The sequence below is a fragment of the Equus asinus genome, chromosome 13 (assembly GCF_041296235.1).
Source record: "Equus asinus isolate D_3611 breed Donkey chromosome 13, EquAss-T2T_v2, whole genome shotgun sequence".
In the NCBI taxonomy this organism is placed as follows: Eukaryota; Metazoa; Chordata; class Mammalia; order Perissodactyla; family Equidae; genus Equus; species Equus asinus.
Window position 1 is genome coordinate 51,644,806 of NC_091802.1, and position 22,707 is coordinate 51,667,512.

Sequence of the window (22,707 nt, forward strand, 5' to 3'; positions counted from 1 at the left end):
GCCTATGCCACCATCTTGACACCTCTCTCCAGTAAAACTTTTAAAATAAGTTCCAGCTCTTTTTTGAAATTGTCTAGTCTATTGATAAAGAATGAATATCCACTGTTGGCTAAGGGTATGATGAGATATGAAATAGGCATTCTTACAAAAAAAAAGTGTATAAATATATCCTATGGGTTTAATAAAAAATTTTCAATGTAGGTTAATATAATTTAAAAATCTACAATGGTTAAATAAATCATGTAAATTAGTGAAATATTATTGTCACTGTAATGGTGGTTATCAAGACTGTTTTGCAATAATATTCATGCAAGACTATTAAAAGCAGAGTAGAAATCTGTAATTATGATGTTCAATTACATAAAATTTGCAGAGGAAAAAATTAACTAAGACAATGCAGTAGTTTTCTTTGCATCATAAATAGTATTTTAAACCTCTGATATATTTTTGGTTCTTTCCTGTTTTCTGTATTTATTATATAATACATATGATTGTTTTGTATGTAATTTTTTTAATGTCAGCATGCCTGTTATCCAGAATAATATTACATCTTAGTCCTCATACCCAGGTGTCATCAGGACTGTCTTCTGAGTTCTAAAGAACATGGCGAGCCAGAGTGTTCTTGTGTCTCATAGATCCATTTTAGCATGCCCATCTCTCTGAATCCATTGGTCCTTTTTCAATACATTGTTAAGCATTTCTGGACTCTCTACATCACTTAATATCAGCCATTTAACTTTCTCCTAAGCTTCCAGTGGCCATCCCAGCTGCATTTAGAATCAGCTATACTGACTCCAGAGGCCCTTGCCAAAGCATTAAATCCTGAAAAATGGCAGTACATCCTAACAGCAAACTCCCCCCTCCCAGTTTTATATTCTGCTTTCCTTCTCCTGTAGAGCACCCTCAAGTTTGCTTCCAAGCCTGTTCTCCCCATTCTTAGCAGTATATATTAACAGACGTTACATCTCAATCTGTGTAATCGCCTACCTGCTTAGCAGGACCCAAATTTCCAGTTGGGCTCTCCCAATGCTTGACCCTAACTATAGGTCTAGTTGCCAGGGAAGAGGTAGGAAAGGCAAATCTTGAGATGAACGAGTATTGTCTTTCAAGGCATGAGCTCTCTGCTTCACCTTCAGGTAAGCGGATAGTTGCTGGCCTCTAGCAAGAGCTAGTGAACCATCAGTCCATGCAGGGGTTGGGGTTCAGAGTTTGGGGATGCCATATACCTGAATGGCTCATCCCAAGTTTCAGGGTCCTATTGATTCCCTTCAGGGCCTTGGCTTTGGCTCAGCAGACTTGGTTATATTGGCTAGAGTCCTTTGAAGTTCTTCTTCTCTTACAATGAAGCCCTTGACATGGTCTTCAGCTTAGTATGCTCCTCAGCTGCAGAAAGTAGGGTCTCTTTAAATAGTGAGAGGGAGGGTTTTGACTTAAACACCATGCCATAAGTTGGTAATTGGCTGACCTTAGCTTGACATTTGTTTTCTCTTCAGCGCATCAGTAGGATTTAGCAACATCCAACAAATTTCGCAGTCCTTGTAATTATTACCCTTTCCCCATACCTCCTAAATGATCAAAATATTGCACAAGCCAGTGCAATAAAACAACTCATTTCATGTGAGTATAAATAACATTTTTATGAAAAAAAACCTATATTTTCCAAACAAAACATTAGTGAGAAGAGAAGCATTGTTTTACTTCTTTCTTTTTTGCAGATCTCTTTAACATTTGACTTAATAGAAAACATCTGTATTCTCATACCAGCTTCTGTATCAATCTGTTATGATATGTTTTAGTAGAAGTATATGAAGAAAATCACACTGGTATGTGATTGGAAAGGGGAGGATAATTTTAATAACCCTGTGAGATAATTGTGAATATTCTTTGATACGATACCAATACTCAGAAAGTGGTAATTTCTCAAAGGTTACTTACAATGTAGAATCCAAAACCCTATCAATGTTTTGTGCTCTGTTATATTAAAGTCCATTCATTTGTTCTGGCCTTTGAATGTGTCTTTTACTTTTGCATAATTTCATATTATCGTGCATTGGTCATTTGGAAAATATTAGTTCACTGGCTTATGCAGATCTTCTAAATATTGACACATTTCATTCCATAATATAAAAACACTATATTTGTTGATGTTGCCATCACAATCAACAAAAGCCTTAACTGTTGACAAGCTGCAAGCTCACAGTGGCCAATATAAGGTTTCCAAAATTCCAAATTTTTTCATAAAGTCTCAAGGTTTATCACCAGCAGGAAATACTGTCAGTTTAATTCCTTGAACTGACAGGCTTACTTTGTTCATTTTCAAGAAAAATTCTGCCAAATACCAAATTCTCAATAACCGTAGTTGTCTGTCAATTGTTCTTTCAAGTAAAAATAGTGTTCCCTGAAAAAAAGAGCTGGGTTCAGCCCATCAGTCAAACAATTGCATAAGCTTGAGATGACCACTGTACTTCAGTAGGCAGCTGCAGTGGTTAGTGTTTCAGATTCCTTTACACAAAATAATTAAATATGCCTATTGAATGGTGGGAATTTAATAAAATTAATAAATTATACTGCTTCCTCAAGGATATTCCTAACCAAAACTGGCATTTATTTTTTAACTGCATGTGCGTACGTAGTCATGAAAATGCCAATTTAGTGCCTCTGCTTAATTTGTGCTAAGGCATCGGCAGTTTTACCCCCCACCCTGTGGCTTTTCCACCACCGGTGAAGACAAATCATATCTTAGTATTATTATGAAAATGTCTTGATCTCTTGGACCTCATGGAAGGGTCTTGTGGGTGCCCAGGAGTCTGCAAACCAAACTTCTGAGAACTGCTAAAATAACTCATTCGGTTCTATAATAATAATATCCCCACTTAACAGATGTAGAAAGGGCCACATAGGGAGGTGAATAAGAAGCCCCAAATGACGACAGAGGCTATAGTTAATACAGTGGTGTGCACTTCAAAATCTAAGAGGGTAAGGGGCCAGCCCAGTGGCGTAGCAGTTAAGTTCGCACACTCTGCTTTGGCAGCCCAGGATTCGCAGGTCAGATCCTGGGTATCGACCTAGCACTGCTCGTCAAGCCATGCTGTGGTGGCATCCCACATAAAATAGAGGAGGATCTGGCACAGATGTTAGCTCAGTGACAATCTTCCTCAAGCAAAAAAAGGAATATTGGCAATAGATGTTAGCTCAGGGCCAATGTTCCTCACACACACACACACACACACACACTCAAAATTAAAAGGGTAGATCTCATGTTAAGTGTTCTTCTCACAGACACACACAAAGGAACAAAAGGAAGCTTGGAGAGGTGTTGGATATGACTATACCCTTGATTGTAGTGATGTTATCACACATATTTGCATATTAAATAAAAATCCAAACATCAAATTGTGCACATTAAATATGTGCAGTTCACATATATCAGTTATGTCTCAATAAAGCTGTTAAAGAAAAAACAGGATTTTAAACCAGGAAGTCTGGCACTATTGTTTGTGCTATTAATTACTGTACTATATTACCACTCAAAGCAGAACTAAAGGTTTCAAAACTGAGTTAAGGAACTATGAGTTTCAGGTGTAACTCATGGTCATGACTCTCAAAGTTACTGCAGTTGATTACTAGGGGACTTGACATACGAGAAAAGAATAAGCTAAATGCTGAAACAATGGAGGAAGGTGAAAACATGTCTTGGGCCTGGCTTTTCATAATAATCAAAGGTTTAAAGTATATTTTAGCGGGTGTTGTAGATTTCAGAAGATGAAATATGACTGGGCTGGGGCAGTGGAATAATTATCTACAAGTGGAAATAAGACCTAGGCAGACCTCTTTTCTCCCAAAGAGATCACGGGGGAAATAAAAAATAACTATTGGAGAGGGTTGCACAGGAGATTCTCTTTAACTATGGACATTCTAAGTTTAAATTTAAAGGAGAAAGACTTGTTTTTGTGAAAAAGGTCCTGGACAAGGGATTTGCACATATTACAACAGGATGTAAATTACATCCTGTTCACAGTATATTACAGAAGCAACACAGTATATTACAGAAATGAGTTATACATATCCTAAAATGATTAGAGTTAACTGTCAAGACGTATTTCTTCTTGGGCAGTTCATCTGAACTCCACATCTTCTACCCTCCAATATTTGCTGGAAGATTTCAGTTTATAACTGAATAAGCAAAAAATAGCCTCAAGGAAGAGAACTTACATACAACTTTCAGCATCTTAAAACACATGCTTACTGGGACCGAACAGCTGATAAAACAATTCTCTTAGGTATATACAAACTAGCTCACAATTACACACCAGCTAAACTTGGTAGATATTTCTGCTTATGGAAGGTATACTACACAAAGGTACTGCCTTTTTAAGAAAATAAAACCCAAGAAAACAAAAAAGCCCAAGATTTAAAAAACTTAAATTCTCAGTGATCTCCCTGTTCCCTCATTTATTTTTCCACAAGCTGTGTCTAAACTCAGACAAAGTTATCAGTTTACCGTTTAATGATATGACACTTAAATGCATCACAACCCTAGCAAGTAGACTTTCATTTCAAGCTTATGTTACACATAGTTTCCGATGACTTTCTTTTTTCATGCCTTCATGTTTCCAATATTGAGTTTTTGCACATTTTAGACTCCAGTTCAGTTTTACAAGATTATCTACACTATTATTGAGATACTTTTCCAAGCTTTATTTTCTTTAAATTCTGTTTACATTGGATAATTCCAGTCCAAAACTTGTAACAATTTCTATTTCTTAACCTGTAAGATTTAAAGTTTTCCATTGGGCTTTTAATATCTGCCATAATTTACCCTTGCAGACATTTCTGACATTTTTGTTTCTATAATGAACCATTTTTACTTAATCCTTACTAATGTCCTACCTTTAGTTTCCTCACTACCCCAAGTGTATATGGAGATGAAATGAGTGTTCATTTTCCTCCCACCATGAACCTTGATAACAATTTCTTGACTTTACTTCTCTCTCCAATCAAATTCTCTCTTTCTTCTTCTCTCCTTGACCTATTTCTTCAGGCAACGTCCATAATGGTTTTAATTGAGACCTCACAGTTTAACTGTATGCTGTTCTCTTGTATTCACTTTTATTTCACTCATTTAAAAACTTGCCTTTTAAGCTATGCCACATTTGACCACCTATTCGAATCTCTGTCCATCTGTCATCCACTTTTTCTTCTCTGATCCTTTCCCTGGTAGTGATTGGGTCCCTATTAATGATGGCAGACTATGTCTTCCATTCTCCAGCCACAGCTGTCTGGATTGAAGTGGACCCTTGACTAAGACCATACCGGTCAGATTCTCTCCCTGAAAAATTTTTAATTTTTACTGAGATATGCTAGTTGGTCTGTGATGGTTGCTAGAATGCAGAAGATGCAAACTCAGAATCTGCAAGGGTGGCTGTGTTTAATCATGTGAATACTAAAAAAGAGAAAGCTGGTTTTCAAAAGAAAATAATGCGTAGATAAACAGAAATGAGAGATGGATAACATTGCCAAGACATTAGGTGGTTTTCTCAATTTTGTTTGAGGCCTTCCTGAATCACACTGCTCTTCCTACTCTTGGGTTCCATCATGCACCATGGTAGTGTAGGGGTGGGAGAAATATTCCTCTACTCTTCTAGATTTTTCTGGCTGGTATAAGAATTAAGTTGACATGAGACAGAATAACAGGAGAAAATAAGACAAATTTAATAACATGGGAGAAATCCAGGAAAATTGAGTAACTCACCAAAATGGCTGAAGCCACCACCTTAAATACCATCTTCAGCTAAAGACAAAGGACAATATTGCGAGTAGTGTTTTGAGACTTCAGAGACTTCAGAAGAGAATTCACATGGACATGGAAAAGCAAATGTGTGATAAACAAATGTTTGCCATGACTTGCAAAGACAATGACATATGGAGATGACTTTGATCAAATGGGCCTTGCTAGGTTCCTCCCTGTCTACTGCATCTAGTTCATATTATACTATAGTTAACTATGACGATAGCTCCTTCCTGAAGCAGGTCTTTTATCTTAAATTCTTTTAGGCTTTTGGGGGAAGGTCAAAGTTTATTCCTGAGTCTTTTGATCTTAAAAGTAATCAAGACAGACACATTTTGGGGTAGCAAATTCTGCTGTCCAAGAGTAGCATACGTATTTTTGAAAAAAGGTTCTGTGACTTGTCAGCATGTGTTTTTTAGGATAAAAGAGATTTGCCCTTTAGATTGTATGTGTCCTATTAGGTTGATTTTGTTTGTTTGTTTTTTAATCATAGTAGAGTAGATGTTCCTTATAGATACTTGAAGTCTGGGGAAAAAAAGATGGTACTTGTGTTACAAAGATATCAGACTGGTTATGGAACATACGTGAGCTTTGGAGTGAAAACAAAAAAAAAAACCCTTGGGTTTGAACATCTGATCTGCTTTTTACTAGTTGTGAGTCCCAAAAAAAGTTTTTTTCTCTGAGCCACTAATTCCTTTACCTTATTGATGCTATATCCTCAATCTTTAACACATTGCCCGTCATGTAGCATAGTAGGCACTGAAATACAAGGACATTTGATTTGCCAAGGACGTTTTGGGCAGAAGTAAGCAAATTTTAATTTCCTTGGATGTTTCGCCTATTTGGGAAAAAATTAACAGGAATCTGAGGGATTCCCACAGGTTTCTGTGGATAAAAGCTTATCAAATGATTATGGAAATGGACACAATTGTATGGAAACCCACAAGTAGAATAGATGTTAGTGTAAACTTAGGGTTAGCTCTTCACTTGGGCATTTTCTTGTTGAAAAAAATTACTAATACATTTGAATGGAATCTCCTACTTGGGAACTGATATCCTGAACGGCCATCTATCTAAATCTATAGACTTGGGAGGAGATTTTTAATGTATTCCTCATTTTCAGTTTCTTAAATATTTGTAAATTAACCTTAACAACCAAGTCCCATTTGATAAGAATGGACACAAATATGTGCTTTCTTTTATTTTCTGTGAAATTCGTTTTCATAGAATGGTGATTTTTTTTTTAATCTGAAAGCATTTTCCTCTACTTATAATGATATATTCATTAGCATGATTTTTCTTAATGTCTACCCAGTCACCTCCATTAGACTATAAGCTCTGGGAAAGTAGGAATTATGCCAGTGCTTGCTCAATATTTTATTATTAGTGCTGTCAGAGTACTTGAAAGATAATAGGCATTCAACAAATGATAGCTGTTGAATTAATAAATGAATGAATTAATGAATTAGCTTGAATTGAGGGGGTGACATTACATCTTTCTGGCCCTTTGGAAAATGCATTAAATTCAGAGATGAACACATAATTCGTTCAGATTTATCAAACTGCTAATACCTGCCTGGAACAAAGTTCTTGCTTTTTAAACTTGGCCACACATAACTTTTCCCAGAATGGAAATTTTAATAATTAGCTTTGTTTCCTACATCTGTTAAACATATTTGTATAAAATGGTACATGCATTTCAATTTTTAAATTTTCCTTAAGGTCACATTTTAGCATGTGTTAGCTGGTATTAACTACTTGGGAGTTTGACTTCATCTGTGCCTAAAGTTATGGCTAAAATGAGTTTATAGACAGCATCTGTCCCATATATTTTTATCGTTTTAAAGTAAAGAAAAGATACTGAGTGATGAATGAATTAAAATAGTTTAAACCTGTTGTTGAGGAAAGAATGATAAAAAAGCAAATTGTGTTTAGGAAGGGATGGAAACAGTAATAAATTAGTGTAAACAGATATAGAAAAATGTAGTTGATGCCAAAAATACGGATGGAAGTTAAACCATTATTTTCAGTGGTCTAGAGCCAAAATATCATATAAAACAGACTCACAGATTGGCAGATTTATGAGAGAGTCGTAAAAACTAGTGATCATAAAGTTGTTAGAGGAAAAAAAAAATCTAAACACCGTTTACTTTGATTAGATTCAAGATTGAGCTGAACTAAAGCTCAGAGGGGAAGAGGAATTTTGTGGTCCAGTAAACTGCTCCATATTCTTCACATACTGTACCAGTATTTCTGGGAAAGACAAATAGCAAGAGATGTCATTTTATCACTCACTTCCTTAAAACGAGAATAACTAAGAGCTGATACTCATGGAGTATGATTTCAGGCCAGGCTCTCGAGTTTCAGTTCTGACTGTATATCACCATCTTAGACTGGAACCCCATCATCTCTTGCTTGAATTACTACACTAACTTTCAACATGTTCCCTGCTTCTGCTCAGCCTATTCTACTATAGTCCCTTCTCAACACAACAGTCACAGGAATCATTTTAAACCATAACTGACATCATGCCTTTGCTCTGCTAAAACTTTGTGATTGTTTCCTATTTCACTTGGTTAAAATCAAAGTCCTTTCAATCGCCTTTGAGGTCTATATGACCTGACCCTTCATTCATTCTTTGATTCCATCTCCTCCTGCTTCTCCTTTTCTCCTTTCCCTCCAAATCCCTTGGCCTCCGTGCTGTTCCTCAAAGAACCAAGACATGTTTTCAACCTAGATCCTTAGCACAGGTTGTTTTCTTCTTCTGGAATGTTCTTGCCCTAGATATCTTCATTGCTAACTTTCTGACCTCCTTAAATTCGTTTTGTTCAAATGCCACCTTTTCAAAGAGATCTACCACTATTAAAAACTGAACTCCTCTCTTCGACCTCCCCCAAACACTCCTTATTACCTCTTATCTTGTTCAGCTCTTTACTCTTCATTCTCTAATATGCTAATTTACTTATTTATTAATTTGTTTTCTAATTGCTTTCTAACCCTCACCAGAATTTACGTTCATCAAGAATGGGGAATACATTTGTTCATGATGTATCTCAAGTGCTTAAAACAGTGCCTGACCTAGAGCATGCTCAATAAATATTCAGCAAATGTTTGTATTATCTCATGGAATCCTCACAGAGGTTCCATGGGGGTTCTATTATTATATCACTTATGGTTAAGAAGCTATGGTTAAGTTTCATGACTTCTCATTGATTTTAAAATTAATGTTGTATAAAATTCACATACACTACTCCTAAGTATTTCTAAATGTAGTTTTTATGAGAAGAATTGGATTACAGTTTAAGGAAACTTCTGAAACATGAGATAGCTTGATTTTTTAATTAATTGTTTTTGCCATAAATGGATTTAAAATTCCTGAGGCTAATATACAGCATTTTTATTGACATTTTTGCTTTGAAAATTGTAATACCATGATAAAAATTCCTTCCAAAAGATTATAATCAATCTTCCATTTCTGTTTATATCTGAGAATTCAAATTCATCACTTCCACTGAATTCTGCAGTCATTGGCTCCTAATTGGGCTTCTTGTGCACTCTATCTCAATTGCAGGGCAAATCTTTCTGAAGCATCTCATTTCAAAGGCAGAAGGCTGGCAATAAACATCTTCTGCAGCCTACATTTCTGCCAGGAAAGGGCTTCGCTCCTCTGACTAGCTAATGGTGTTCTAGGCTCCTAATTGTCTCACATCAAAAATCCCCAAATACTTAAGTGCCCTCCGCAGAAAAACAAAAGCAACCACAATGTCAGAAATAAAGCCCCATTACATATTCTAGAATGAGGGAAGCTGCCTGGCTCAGCAGTCAGCCCTTGAGAGACGAAAATGAAGACTCTGAGCAGCTTGCATCACTCTCTGGGGAGACTCTACTTAAACAGGGCACCCGATTGCCACCCCCCTCTTAGGTACCCCCCAACCTTCTTTTCGGTTGTGCTTCAAGATTTTGTGTCTGACTGGAAGTCTAGAGGAGGTTAAGGAATTTTCATAAGTTGCTGCCACAGATGACAATCTCTATTAAATGTATTTCCAAAATCAAGAGAATTTTCAGGAAAAATCCACGAGCAGCTTCCCCATACTCCAGCAGGAGAGACTCTTATGAGATTTGAACATCACTAGAATGCTTTAGAGGATGACGTTTGAGTTCAGAGAATTATTTTTATTTATTGAGTATAGTGGCTATGAGTCCAAGTTCTTAACCTGGGACCACATCTTGTTTGTTAAATTTAAACAAGTTAATATATGTTTAATAACTTTGAACTGTGACTGGAACATAGCAAATATCCAATAAGTATTAGCTATTATTAGTAGTAGTAGTATAAATATCATTACCATTATTAAACACTCATAGTGTGCTAAGAGTTATGTTAAATCTTATTTCACCCTTTCAACAACCCTGTAATGTAGGTATTATTTCTTTTCAATTTAGAATTGAGAAAATTGAGGCTGAAATCGTTATGTAGAGTGCACATGGTCACTCCATATGAGGGCATTGCTCACATTGCTGCAGTCACATTCCTGTAAACTATAGATTTGGTCTATGGATGCATTTTCTCTGGTTCAAAAATATAAATATTTGTGTTTCAGCACTTTGAGTCTGACTATGCAGTCTTCACTTGGATGCCATCAATGGTCACTTCCTTATATGTACCCTGCAGTCTGTAGTCATTTTTGTTTATTTATCCTGCCTCTATTTTCAACAAATATTTACTGAGGGCCTCCCGCGTGCCAGGCACTATTGTAAGGATGGGAATTATAGCTTTAAACACAGTAGAAAAACACACCCCACATACTTTCTAGGAGTTTGCAACCTCTGTTGCAGCACATTCATCATTTCACAATGAGAATATCTGATGGCAAATATTTTGCAGTTAAGACAACACTAAGTATGTTGCCTGTCCAATAGAAAATTAGAACCTGGTGTATCTTTAAGAGTCTTTCGACAGGTCCTCTTAAACAGAAATCACAGTTGGCTGCCTCACATCTAATTTGGGAAGCATCAGAAACAATTTTTGTCCTTAAATAGCTTCTGGACTTACGCATACAGCACTAAAAATCACCATTTCAAAAACTCATTTCTTCCAGTTAACACAATGTCTCTAGTCATGTAATACTAGAATATGCATTTCTGAAGAATGTTAATACTGATGTAGTAGCCATCTTATACATGCATAGGCAATATATATGGATAGATATAGATAGTGAGTCTAAGGACTTAATCATTGCGCAGTAGTTACAAAACCCAATTATCATAAGTTTATCATGTTTGAAAATAAAGACATTTTGATGGCAGAATAAAATGGGAAAATCACAGGCTGAAACTGGGGATGCAGAGCAGCTGGGAAACTCTTGATGGAGTTATCAATGTAGGCTCCATAACTAGCTCTTGGGGTGGGAGATATAGCAGGTGTGTTCTATTTTAATTGTTTCTTTTCTCTCTTTTACCCCCAGTACTTTATGTGAATAAAACTGGTAGTGACTAGTTTCGGGTTTTAAGTGGCTTATGGTTTATAGTTTATGCCAAAATTAACATCACTCATGATGACTGCTGAATGGATTTTGTGGTTCTCTTTGTTACGCTCATATGATTTTCACTGGGGAAAATGACAGGGGTGGATGCTGAGGAACAAATCAGGTAGCTGGGCTGGATAGATGCCTTTGGCACCTCCAGATCCATTCTTCCCCATTATACACCCTGTTCTCTTCCTCGAGAGGATGACTTTTGTAGCCTTCATCCAGTCTCCTTTGTCCTCTGACTTTGAGTTGGGTTCAGCCCATGGGGGCATCAGCTGATGCTCAGAGGGTGGGAGGAGAGTGAGGTCACCTATTAATTCCCTTGGTCGTCTCCCTGCCGAATGTGTTTTGGCAGTGGCTTGCTTCCTCTTCCAAAGGCCATAACTCTTGCCAGTTAGTCCTATCCTACAGTTCTGTCTGACTTTCTGTAGCCACTGTCTTATCTTGCTCATTTAAACCTAGGCTGATAACAACTTTATGCTGTAGTTAGCACCAGGCTGCTTCATCCTCCCTGTGGATTTCCCTCAACCTTAGATATCTTTGTAAATACTCCCTTTGTTATAACTTTCCTCAATTTCCCCATTTGTTTCCAGCCTTGTCTCTGATTGATTCATATCACCTTAATAAAAGATAAGATTAGCTATTCCTGATGCTAACATACTCCTGATAATAGCTAATACTAATTGAGCAAATGCAGTTTGATATTTATATATTAATCTTTCCGTGAACGCTGCTATCTATGTATTGTCTATTTCATTCTCATAATAGCTAAAGAAAATAGATTATTCTCCTCATTTTCCATTTGAATAAACAGAGGCCAGTTAAATAATCTGTCCAAAATCAACCAGATTGTTAGGAGCAAACAATTGAATCCAAGAGTTTTATTCCAAATCCACTATGACTTGTAGAGGGCTTCATATTTCGTACTAGAGGGAATAACTCTATAAACAAGACAGAAAAGTAAAGGACCAGGGCCAGCAAATGATGACCTGAAAGAACTAGAAAGGAACAAAAGTCTAAATTTATAAGACAAATGAAAAGGTTATCCAAACCCCGTATAAATAGGAATACGTATTAAGGAATTAGAAGGAAAAAGCTAAAACGTATTCAGGTGCCAAGTGCTTCTGGATCAAAGGCATTTCAGAGTTGAAATATTATTGGTTGCAAAGTATGCAATTTCCAAAAAGAAGGCTTCGAATTATACCAGGATTAAAATCTTACTTGAGAGGCATTTTCACATGCTTACTCAAATGTTGTCTTGAATTCTCTACTTCTCCCAAAACATCTTTCTGCCTAATGGGATTAAAGGAAAATCAAAAAGGAAATAGGAATGTTTTCAAATTTAATTCAAATGTAAGTAATCTTTTTCTTCTATTTTTAATCATATATTATAACACAAAACACATTTTACTCAATTTCCCATAAAAAGTTGAAATATTCTGATAAAATATCAGGGCCCTTGGCATAAGATATGAAATAATCAGAATGCCCAAGGAAATGAAACTTTCTATTTAACAAGAATTAAGAAGGAACAATTCTGCTTCCTTCCTGTGAAAATATTTTAAATTATTTACAAATGATTTTATCTCAATAATCTCAATATAATAAACATAACTAAATCTGTTTTTGATTTTTGAAGAAATATTTAGTGTTTTAGGAAAATTACTGTTTGGATTTTCATTGTTATAAGCAAAGCAATAGATACAAATGCTGTAAGAGACAGAAGCAAGCTCTAAAAATACCCACCGAATATCACTGGAGATTTTTTTGGTTTGCTTTGTTGTGTGTACATTTAAATGATTGTTGAAATCCAGTATTTCATTTATGAACATTTACATTATAAATTTCTTCTATTAGCTAATAAATACAATGATAATAAACCACACATTTATTCTATGGTTTAATATTTATTATACTAAATTTAATTTGTATGTTACCTTGTATGAGGTGAGAAGTATTATCCGGTCTATTATTTTTCTTTCTTTTGTAAAGGCTGCCAGTTAAGTCAGCATCAAATTAGTACTTTATTTCTCTCTGGTTTCTTATACAATTCTCTTTCTCTCTCTCTCATCCCATGATTCAGGAATATTTGGCTGCAATTAACATAAAACAACTTCAGTCAGCTTGAACAAAAAACAGATAAAAGGGTTCATCGGATAACTCAGATTTAAGGGTAGTGTTGATTCTCAGCAAAAGACGTATACTGGAAATGTCTCAAGCTTCTGTTTCTGGAAACTGCTTCTTTTATGGAGGCTGCCTCTCTCCTTCTCTCCCCTGTCCCTGTCCCTACCTCCCCAGGTGTACTTTTCTCTTCTTGCTCTCTATTTGTCATAATTCTAGCTAAGTGGACATTCTCTCAGCCCAATTCCAAATTCTATGCAGAGAGAAATTGCCTGGCCCAGTTGGGTCAAGAGGTTGCATATTGTCCTCTAAATTATGGCCAGGTCACGTAACAAAGCATCATCACTGAGGGGTCACCTCTCATGAGAAAGGGGCATTAACAGAGAAAAAGGAGTTTTGAAGTGACCTGGGGAGACACACAAATTTTTATACCCTCCCATTCATTGGTGGTTTCTGAGTTTAACCAACAACTGTTTATTTTAAGTGTCCTGCTTTAAATATGTTTTACTGCCTGTCATTTAAAATTGCTTTTGAAAAATAAATGGGCGATAAACCTTTTAAAGGCAAAGGTTAAATGGGATCATCTTAGATTTGAAGCTGGAAATAGTTGAGGAACAAGAACTTAAATGGGGGAGGGTTGGAAAGGTGAACATATTTCAAAGTCTAATTAATATTAACCCATTGATTTATTATAGTTTATTCTAATTCTTTATTACCTCACATTTAAGATCGTTTCCTGTTTTCACTCAATGATTAACACTGAAATAAACATATTTTATATAATGCTTTCTCCATGGCTTTTGATTTTTTTGTCTTGATTATCAAAAGTGTACATACTGGATCAAAACTATGAATGCTTTCAATGAAAAGTTTCAACTGTATAACTTTTGTCAATGCAGTGCTCTCTCCTTAAATTCATTTTCTCCTTTACTCTCCTTATCTCTGCTTATCCAGCCCTAAGTATTCAAATTATATTCCATTATAAAATGTTATATTTTATACTAAAGAATATTCTAAAAATTTCAAAAAGTAGACATCGGGAGAGAAAAACCCAAATACTCATAGCCCTCCACCGAAACAAGCTATAGCCCTTGTATACTCCATCCAGTAGATCACCTAATAGCAATCAAAACACTGGATCCAGAAGGTCCTCGCTTGAGTCTGAGCTGCCCTCCCCTGGGATTCTTCTCCCTGTAGTGATTCCATTTGCTCTTTGGATTTGGCTACAAGAGCAGTCTCTTCCATTTTCAACTCTTGGCTTTCCTTGCAGATTTTTATTTGTCTTCTCTTTTCCAGATCATCTGGTGTTATATTTCTCTTGGTAGGATTGCATGCAGTAGCTGGATCCCGGCTCTACATACGGTGTCCCACTGAGACAATTTAGTTCTCCAGGAGCTAGAAGAATGTTTACATTTTGGGTGGTGTATTTCATTCTAGTCTTTCGTCTCCAACTAGTTATGATTTTTCTTTATTGTTTTATTTGGTTTTATGTAGTTTATGCTGACTTTTTCCCTTTCGTGTTCTATTACACTAATCAGACTATGCATGCTGTCTCTGTTTTCACATCTGTACAACTTAAACATAAACTTCAGTATCTCTCTCCCAACACTACTCACCCAAATAATCCACTTACATAAAAGCAAGCAAGATAGAATTTAATAAATATTTTACTTGGCAGATGAAGGAGAGAACTTACATTGCACTTCCCATTTCAAATGCCTCAAATTTTCCATCACATTAGTTAGTTTCCTCAATCTCATCTTTGCCATTCAGAATTTCTTCTCTTCCTTCACCACGCCCTGCTCAAGGCAATACCCAGGTTATCTGTCACCCTCTTTCTAGCAATCATTCCTATCTCCATCTCTTTTCTCTTTCCTGTTCAGAGCAATTTAATTAGTTTTATTGTAAATATACTTTTCCAGAACACAACCCTTCAGTTACTATTACTTAGAAAGAAATGGGGAATTACAAATTTAAAAAAAAGATTTTTACATTATTTGTGACTTTCAGGAACACTATTTCAATAGTTGATTAATATTAATCACATTGATTTATTATAATTTATTTAAATCCTTTATTACCTCATATTTTAAATGGTTTCTTTTTTCACTGCATGATTAACACTGCAATAAACACATTTTGTAATAAAGTTTTCTCTGTGGCTTTTGATTTTTTGGTCTTGGCTATCAGAAGTGTATAGACTGGATCAAAACTATGAATGCTTTTAATGAAAAATTCCAAAAACATTTCACTTATGTTTTTGGCAGCAATGCATGAGTATGTATAGATATGGGTATTATGATTTTCAAAAAAAGTGTTAAATAATACATTAAATGTCATTTTAATTTGCACATCTATTTTTAACAGGTCATGGTGCATAATTGTTTACTGATTACATCTCTGAATTTGAAAATTTGAAAATTTTATATTTGTGTTTTGAATAAGTCATGAGGGATTGAGTCATGCTGTGATAATGTACTATCCTTAAAATATCAGTGGCTTAACACATAAACATTTATTTCTCATTTATGTAAAGCTATTTTGGATCCAACAGCTCTCTTGGGCTCTTCTTTTCAAGCGAGGCACGACATGGACTGTCCCCAGCTTGCATGTCTAATATCTGGAACCTGTGACATCCAGGGTTGGTGTGTCAGGGAAAGAGAGGGTCCCCTGAGGGCTTTTCACTTCCTCAGCCTGGAAGGAACATAATTCTCTTTGTCTCACAGTCCATTGGTCAGAACTGGTCATATGGCTCCCCCCAGATGCAAGATCATAGAGAGAGGGGAAGTGGATAGTTCTGAGTATCAGCAATCTCTGACACACGTACACTACCTTAAATCCTTTTATGAATAGGCAACTGAAGATGCACGACCTCTTTGTATAAAAACATGAGCCTCTGACTCTCCTTTGCTGCCCCTTTAAGTCTGCTGTTTGCCTTTAAATTTGCATTCTATTCTGAATTTGTCTGAGAGCTTTCTGTCACAAGTACTGAAATTGCTTAGGAAGAATCAAGAAGCGTTATTATATTATTTGTAAAGAAAATGTCAGAGAAAAGCGTGTCAAAACTCAAGTGAGTGTTTCTTTAAAGAATTCTTTATCAGTTAAGTCCCAAAGGAGGTGGAGAATCTAATCAAAAACAGCTGACAGGGATCCTGCAGGAAAGGAGGGAAGTGTATAAAATGAACACTATTCAATCAACCTATTTACACGAGGCTGTTTGACTTAAATGAGCCGTTCAGGTGCTTAATTATCCTGGTAGTTCTAGAACTTGCTTTGCTTACATTATGGCTAAAATTTTCCTAGGAGATCACTTGGATTCTGTCTTCTTAGAAGAAGAGCACCCACACAAGTGAATTAAAATATAAGCTAAATTCAGCTTTGTTTAAATGTGCCTCCACCTAGTGTCTCTCCTCTGCTCCCCATCCTCCGTCCCACCCACTCCCCCAGGAAGAAGAAAGACAATATTAAGTATTCATGCTTAAAGGTAAAATGAGCTGTGAAATCTTTGTTTACTTCCTCAATATCTCTACTGACTAGTAAAAATATGAGAGTTGCATTTAAACATGAATATTTATTAAAAGTCTTCAATACCCATAGCTCTGTGATCTGTCCCAAATCAGGCCCAGAATTTGATGCAAACCTCACTGTTTCTGTATTCTACAGAGAAGCTTTGCTAAGATACTTCTTCACGCATTTTTCCCATTCCTTCTTTCCTAGTTCCTTACAACAAATATTTTATTGACTTTAACATGTGTCATCTTCCCACAAGATTTATTATATAGGTCAAAATCACATGCCATTTTTTAATGAAAAAAAACAATTTCAGCTTAGATAGTTCAATGCATTTACTCTGGGTTATTTTATTGCAGATTTTTGACCTAGAACCATTTTAATGAATTCGAATTTAGATAGAACTCTTTGTTTCTGAAATTGCTTCCCTGTACTTCTTTATGTAATCTTTCCCTTGATTTCCATTACCTCTGCAGTTTCATTTGCTACTGATTTTAGAGAGTTAGAGTAACCAAAAATCAAACGTCTCCCCTGCTTCCAAATGCAGCTCATCACTGAATCAGTTCTGTTAAAGGAATGATTGTTAAGTAGCAAAAAAGGAATAAAATCTCAACAAGGTAATGACTCACCCCCGTTAGGACAGAGTTTTACCCAGCAGAAGGAGCTGATTAAAATGAGTTGTTATCTATTAGGAGGAGGAGTAGGTAGGACGATGGCAGTTTCTCTAATAAAATAGAATTTATTAAGTAACTAAGTCTTACAGAATCTGTTCTCCTGCAGTATGGTCTATGCATGCACAACATTAAAGGGAAAATACCTGATGATCTTCTAACTGAAGAAAATCAAAGCTAAATTTCCAAATCCTAAGAAGACAACTAAGAATGGAGAGGAGAAACCTCAGGTATATTCATTTAGTTTTCAGAAAGGAGACTCTTCCCCTGTGAGAGGAGCCGTGGGTGACTAGGGGTGGTTTTGTTATGAATCACTATGAGGCCATCCTCACTGTCATGAACGCAGTAGTTCTAGGTACAGTGTTTAATATGAAGGAAACCACCAGAAAGGCAATTACAGCCTTTCCGCAAATTGGGTAACACAATTCTGAAAAGACAGTTCATAGACTTACATTTCACGTAGATTAGGTTTAGGAAGCTCATTAAGATCTAGGATCCTAGTAGGAAGAGTAAGAATACGGAAGTTTGTAAACTTGCCAAATTCCTAAGTGTTTTTAGCTCTTTGGTGGCAGAGGGGAAGAGAGTTTTGTTCACAAACATATGGCCAAAGTTGATAAGATCTAATTATATGTTTGCAGCTGTTTCAAATCTGTAAATATCTAAAGTTGGTCAACATTATCGACGCATGACAAAAGCAGTATAAATAAAGGAAATTAGCTAAAAATTGAAACAACAACAACAATCGCTTTTGAAGGGAGGAAATTAGGGGCTGAGTTTTCTAAGTGTGACTTAAACAGGATAAAGATCAGAACAACAATGCTCTACATACATAAAAGGTTTGCACCTCATTAACAGGAGCTCTGGAACCAATTTTTGTGTACTGGAAAACCTCTGACAAAATTCTCACCAGTCTGGATATAGTTTTAGCAAATAAAACTTATCAGTGTTATTAAAGGAATAGTCTGGTCATTTAGATTATTTAGATAACCTTTAAAAACAAGAAAAGATTTGTAACAGACTCTGAGTGGTTTTTAATGGAACATAAAATAAAAATTTACCACCTGTCTGGTGAAAGACTATTCTGCCTTAAGTGTGACTAGATATGCAAAAGTGATCATTCCATGCACGAAATTATCCATTTTCTAAATAACTTAATCATTGTACGAAGACATAAAGTTTCAAATAAGGAGCCACTTGTGTGTTTAAATGCAGGAGTATGGATGGGAAAAGTTGGAGTGATGGATGTTGGTAATTTAAACTTTAAAATAAATTTTAAACAGGAAAATGAGTTAATTTTATATTTAATTATGAATGAAAATATCAAGTGAATAGAGTAACCTATATTTTAATTTTTTTCCTCTTATCTTAATATCTCCCACCAAATTTTGTTTCCATATCTGAAACAGAATATTTAATATATTTGCCAAATAAAGTTAGTAATCTCATTAGATCAAAATAATCACTGTCATGAGTTTAATGTCTGTTCTTCAATACTGTCTATACTATATTTATGTAGATATATGCATATACGTGTGTGCACACCTCCCTCTTCAGTGGCAGGGGTACAAGGTTCAAGAACTTATTTACATGAAAGGGAGAGAAGGAATAATCTGGTAGGATTCAGACAATCAGCCTGATGAGATAGTTCTTCGAATATTTGTGGGTTTACTTTCCTTCTATTGGCACATGTTTTACCAGAGTAACTTACCACTTCATGCTAACCAGGTCCAATTGGTGTGCCATTATCAATACAGTTAGCTAGTGTGATATTTTGCAGAATGTCTGGATGACAAAGTTCACTGAGGATAATATCTCAGAGAACAGAATCACTACAGGGATTGAGAAAACACATCCACCATATAAGTAGCTGGATACCACGTGGTTATCTGTTCCACTGAAGGTCTCATCTCACCCTACAACTGTGACTGGAGTCTGCCACTTGATTAAACTTATGTTAGTCCATTTATAGTCCTACACTAGCCATTTGGTTTCTGCAAGTGTTATATGACTGAACTGAAATGGGATATAATGGGGACTACAAATCTATTTTATGTAAGCTAATATTGTTTCCAATTTACTGTCTTGACTAATGAGAAGAAAACAGTTACAGGGACTTCCACTTGATACTTCTTACCATAATGACTCTTACTCTACAGGTTAAGGGTTCCACTAGCCCCTATGTTTATCCATCCTAAATGTTCACTTGAGGACAGAGGAAGTAATAATGGGATAAGTCTTCTGCAGCATTTGACCCACTGTCAGATGGACCAAGAAGAGAATTTTTGCTGGCTTCCATAAGCCTTCACTCTAAGAAAAGACTATGATGGGATTTTGAGTCTCCTATAACAAGGTCAGTTCAAGCTTTGGATCCAACATGCTTCAAGAAGTCTAAAATTTTCCTCCCTCAAAGGGACTGATCAGTGCATTCAATGTGTGAACTGACTTAGATCTAGAAACATTGCGATGAACTTCTCTTTAACAGTTCTTGAATTTTTCTGGTTGTGTAAGTCGAGTAATGTAGTTGTTCCTCTCTCTCACCCTGGAACACTATGTTTTATTAGTCGTCATCATAGATACCTGCAAGTCAATTGCTTTGGTTACATCTACCTTGCCTCTATTGGTAAGTGCATCCCCATCCATAGCAAAGAGGTCAGATTCCAAGCATCTCCTACTTCCAACTCTGGAAAGAAGCCAACCCACCAAGCTTCTTAAAGAGTCTTTTGGGCTCTCCCAGAGGACGCAGTCAGGTAGCAGATTTTCTCCTCTCACCTAGTAAATACATTTTAACATACCCACCTCCCTGAGCTTTTTGAACCCTTCTTCTGCCAAAGCTACACTGGCATCTCCTTCTCAGTGACCTTTCACTCATCTAATGTCCCAGCTTTAAGGAGATATTCTAGCAGCTAGTTAGAACTGCCTCCAGATATATTTGCCAGAATGTCAAACTGGAAGGTTCAGGAGAATCGTCTATGTTAATAAACTATCCCTTATCCAATCTTATGTTCTGCTTATGTCTCAATCGAATATCCTCAAGATACACTCCCACATATGTACTCCTGGATCATGTGAACACATGTTAGTCAGATCCTGTCTTCCTTTTGTTGTATAATGCATTTCCTCCTACAGCAGGGACAATATTTCCCTCCTCGAGCTATGCTTAGATCTGACACTAAGTACTGGAGGCAATAAATGAAAGTGGGAAAGTGCTTCATGGAAGGCAGTCTTAACCCTACAAGGAACCTACTTCAGGTGAGATCTTTGCATTGTCCCTGGCAAGGGAAGGCTGCTTTCTTCTATAAAGAGAGAGGGCTGCTTTTTTCTATATAGGAGAGATCAGGGTAATCTGAGGGTTCATGATTCTCCAGTTCCTATACCCAATGTCCTCATCCCATATTTCAGAGTCCTACTCTTTTCCTTATAGGGATCTGATCTTGGCATAGAGGTCTTGCTGAGTCTGTGCTTTTAGTCTCCTTGCAGTTCTGTTACTGTTATAATTAAGTTCTGGATTTTTAAAAATATCCTACTCACCCCGAAGATATACTTATTTTGTAATATTTAAGTCCATTAATTACAGAATAACTCAGCAATTCATTTTCCAAGTGTACTTCACACCAATCCACTTGTGGTAAACAGAGTAATGGCTCCCCAAAAATGTGTGCACTCTAAAAAAAGAGTTTGCAGACAGGATTTAAATTATGAACTTTAGCTGAAGAGATTATCCTGGATTACCCAAATGAGCCTGATTTCATCACAAGAGTTCTTAAGGTGAAGAACTTTCCCATCTGTGGTCAGAGAAAGATGTGATAATGGAAGGATCAGAGTGACATGGGAAGGACGTGACTTGGTTTGACTTGACCCATCAAGTCATGTTGATGGTTTTGATGATGGAGGAAGGGAGTTATAAGTCAAGGAATGCAGCCTTTTCCAGAAGCTGGGAATGGCCTTCAGTTTAGAGCCATCAAGAAAATGGGACCTAGGAGCCAGCCCAGTGTTGTACTGGTTAAGTTTGTGTGCTCTGCTTCGGTGGCCCAGGATTCACAGGTTCACATCCCAGGCACTGACCTACATACCACTCATCAAGCCATGCTGTGGCAGGTGGTGTCCCACATACAAAATAGAGGAAGCTTGGCACAGATGTTAGCTTATGGCCAATCTTCCTCACCAAAAAAACCCAAAAACCAAAAAACAGGACCTTGATCCTATAACCACAAGCGACAGATGAAGTATATAAAATATATAAATGAACAGATGATACATACACACATATAGACACACATATGTGTGTGTGAGTGTGGATATATGCAAAAATGCAATAGATATGTGTATACGTATATTTCAGGGAAAAGGAACATATGTTTCAGGGAGAGGAAAAATGAATATGAATAATACATTTTTAAAAACTCAGTTATATATATATTAGCTTTATTGTGTCAATAGGATTTTATCAATTGAAAAATGTCAAGAAAACAAACATATAACCAGTATTCTCTAATTAAATGTAATATGCCTAGAAATTAATAATAAACAATTCACAACTTCTCTCTAAGCTCTTAGAAACTAGAAAATACTTCTCAATAACTCAGATCACTGAGGAAATTAAAGGTTATTACAGTCTATTTAGTGATCAACAGCAGTAAGAACCCTGTGGGCTGCACCCAAGGTTAAAATTCATAGCACTAAGTCACTTCCATTATTACTATTAATCACAAAATGAAAATAAATCAATAAGCATTTATCTAAAGACACTGGAAAGAAAATAATAATAAAAAGGTGAGGAATATAGGAAGAAGAAATTCATAAATAGAAAATCAGAAATGAATGATTTAGGAATACAAAAAGTGGACTTGCTAAGGAAATCCCACTTTTTTCACTTTTAATATACCAATATATATAAAATTTTAGGAACAAGAATGGTGGTAAAATTACTGGTGAAAATGTATTATTAAGAAATATAAGGCATAATATATAACTGCATTGGAAAATGTAGCTGCAAGGGATTATGATATAATACAAATTACATAATTGTCGTTAAAAATATGAAAAGATACTAATCACAAAAAATGAAAAAGCAATGGGAAAAAATCAACAG